Source organism: Artibeus jamaicensis, unplaced genomic scaffold (genome assembly GCF_021234435.1).
Source record: "Artibeus jamaicensis isolate MK-2021 breed Jamaican fruit bat unplaced genomic scaffold, CSHL_Jam_final contig_787, whole genome shotgun sequence".
Lineage (NCBI taxonomy): Eukaryota > Metazoa > Chordata > Mammalia > Chiroptera > Phyllostomidae > Artibeus > Artibeus jamaicensis.
The window spans coordinates 3,587,044-3,590,780 of record NW_026521972.1 but is presented as its reverse complement, the minus strand read 5'-3'; positions in this window follow the sequence as shown (position 1 = coordinate 3,590,780).

Below are 3,737 nucleotides of genomic sequence, written 5' to 3'. Positions count from 1 at the left end.
CTCCGGTTCCTTTCAACAGTATTCCCTGCATATTTCCAACTCTCCAAGCCTTTTCACAATGGCCTCTTCTAAATCATTGAGCAGCAGAGAGACATAAAATGGAGAGCTTTAGAATTAAACCTTTCATGTAGGAATTCACTGACTAGAAGGGAATGTGACTTCTTCCAACTATTCTAACATCTAAGAATACTACAGGAGGAATGAAACATCACATTCTGTATGATGCCGTAGTTTTACACGTAGTCATTTTAATGAGACTCAATTAACACCCACCTTAAAAAAAAGTAATTGGGTTACATAAGCTAAGTTTATTCCCTTGTCTTTATCTAAATCATGTGCTCTGTCCTGTTGTTTCTTTTGGAGTCTAGACAATACTTCAACAATATGCATGAATTTGAGAGTTTATAATGTTACATCCACGTGATAAACTATAACAACAACAAAAAACCCTAACTTTGTGTACACACCGACCAGCTTAGGAAGTAGAACACTCAAATATAAGTCCTTCTGTACCCCCGGTATAATTTTACTCTTTTGTTTTCAATTCATTTACTTCTTTTGGCTCCCTTCCCCTCTGCCACATCCATAGCTCCCTACCTTGGATGCCAGACAAGGGAGAATAGAAGTAAGGAGGGTGTTTATTCTTGCCTTGTTTTCATCTGATTGTTTCCAGTGTTTTACCAGAAAGTATAAAGTTTATGCTAAGTTTTTTTGTTGATGCTTTTTCATCAGAATGAGAAAATTTCCTTAAATTCCTGGTTTACTAAAAGATTTCATCAGGAATGGAATTGCGTCCAATAATTTTTTTTCTTTTTTTTAACTTTATTTATTTATTTAAAATATATTTTATTGATTATGTCATTACAGTTCTATTTCCCCCCTTCATTCCCCTCCACCCTGCACACCCCTCCCCCACCATACCCCCCTTTAGTTTATGACCACGTGTTTCAAGTTCTTTAGATTCTGTATTTCCCATACTATTCTTGCCCTCCCCCCTATCTATTTTCTACCTACCATCCATGCTACTTATTTTCTGTACCTTCTCCCCCCTTCTCCTTCTCCCACTCCCCTGTTGCTAACCCTCCATATGATCTTCATTTCTATGGTTCTGCTCCTGATCTAGCTGTCCTCTTAGCTTGCTTTTGTTTTAGGTGTGGTTCTTAGTAACTGTGAGTTTGCTGTCCTTTCAGTGTTCATCTTTTTTATCTTCTTTTTCTTAGGTAAGTCCCATTAACATTTCATATAATAAGGGCCTGGTGATGATGAACTTCTTGAATTTGATCTTATCTGAGAAGCACTTTATCTGTCCTTCCATTCTAAATGAAAGCTTTGCTGGATAGAGCAATCTTGGATGTAGGTCTTTGGATTTCATGACTTGGAATACTTCTTTCCAGCCCCTTCTTGCCTGTAAGGTCTCTTTTGAGAAATCCACTGACAGTCTGATGGGGACTCCTTTGTAGGTGACTGTGCCCTTATCTCTTGCTGCTTCTAGGATTCTCTCCTTCATTTGAATAATATAATTATTATGTGCCTTGGTATGTTCCAATTTGGCAAAGGAAATAGACTTCCAGGAAATCCAGGAAGCTCAGAGAGTCCCAAAGAAGTTGGACCCAATGATTTTTTTCTACATCTATTGAATGATCATATAATATTTTTCTTTATTCTGCAATCAACACTGTAACTTCTCACTTCTGACCCAAAATTCTCATGAGAAAATCTGGTTGGCTCAGTGTGAGGTGTAAACAGGAATCCAGCCATCTGGAACCCAGGGGAGGAGAGAGGGTAGACACATGTAGACCACTGCCCAGGCTGTGCTTAAAGACCCACATCCCAGGATGTGACACGTCCAATAGCATCTGTGGAGTGGGGGGTGAGGAGCAAGTGATTGCTGCCTCTTACATGCCTTTTTTCTTGGTACCTTAGTTTTACTGTATGTATTTGGTAGTCACTTCTTTCACTAAAGGCAGTTGTTGAGTCACTAAAAGATAAATAAATGCATAATGCCATCAGTATTTACTAAATGTTTGTACTAAGTCACAAAAACCTAGTTTATTATAAGTTACACACATACACACACACAAAGAACTCCAAAAATAGAATCAGTAAACCATGAGAAAGCCATTATTTTTAAATAAAATATTTTTATTTTTGTGTATATTTTGTTCATATTGAAAGGACATATAAGAGTCTTCTTGCCAGATTAAGGCCAAACTGTTAAACTAACTTATAAGTCATTTAATATACTCAGCATACTTAGGAAGTTATCATAAACTGGCAATATTTTATTTCCCATTACATAGCTTTGCACAGTGCCAAGTTTGTTATTAATTTATAAATTATTCTGAAAAAAATTATCATTTAAAAAGTTCTGTGTGACAAAGTAATATGCCTGAATACATCTGTACCTGGATGATAAACACATTAGTGATGTACAATGCGGAAAACGCAGAGGCATTATTCAGGTTTTGGCAGTGTGGAGCAACAAGGAATAATGAAAAGAAAGAACAGCACAACTTGAAAGCCAGTCATTTCAAGGGTTAGTGAGATATTCTAATAATCGAATATTTTCTAAATAAAACCATTGATCAACTATCAATTTAAAATGCTGAGTATGTTTAAAATATGTCTCATTTAATGAAGTAACTTACTGGGAACTTTGCTGTAACTACCAACATTTGAATAATTCACCTCTCATTCACTTTAGTTTGGAAAGCGACTCTCTAATAATACTGCATTATGGCAAGATGGGGGCTGGGAATCTCCGCAATGGGCAACGCTTTGTGTGTACAACCCCCTGCTTAGTGGCAGAGTTATACATTGTTTAGCAGTAAGAATACAGTCTGAGAAATACATTGTTAGGTGGTGTTGTGCATACAGCATGGAGTGCACTTACACCAACTTTGTGTTGTAGCCTCTACAGATTTAGATTATATGGTATAGCCCAGGGCTCCTAGGGTATAGACTTGCATCATATTGCTACACCAAATACAGTGAGTAATTATAACACAATGGTATTTGTGTAATATCTAAATGGTATTTAGATACAAACATACCTAAAAATAGAGAAAGTCCAGTAAAAATACTATATGAAAGATGAAAATGGGACACCTGTACAGGGCGCTTACCATGCATGGGGTTTGTAGGACTGCAGGTCGCTCTGGGTGAGTCAGTGAGTGAGTGGTGAGTGAGTGCAAAGGCCTAGGACACCACTATCCATGGCTGTAGACTTTATAGACACTGTACACTTAGGCTACACGAAGTTTGTAAAAAATTTATTTCTTCAAAATTAAATTAGCCTCAGCTTACTGCAGACTTTAACTTTCTAAACTTTTTAACTATAACCTTTGGCTTAAAATGCAAACACATTGTACAGCTGTATAAAAATATCCTCTTTATATCTTTATTTTATAAGATTTTTTTCTTTTTAAATTATATTTCTTTACTTTTTAAACTTAAAAAAACCTAAGACACAAACACAACAGCCTGGGCTTGCACAGGGTCAGGACTACCAATGTCACTGTTTGCTGCTACCACACCTCATCCCACTGGGAGGTTCCAGGGGCGGTGGCGAGCATGGAGCAGTCATGACCAAGGATGACAATGCCTTCTTCTGGAGTACCTCCCCGGGGACCTGCTTGAGGTTCTTCTTAAAGAGGTGTCACTCCTTTAAGAAATATGTCTGTAGTGGCTTTTGCTGAGTATATTTCTTTTTTTTTAAATCATAGATTTGCTTGTAC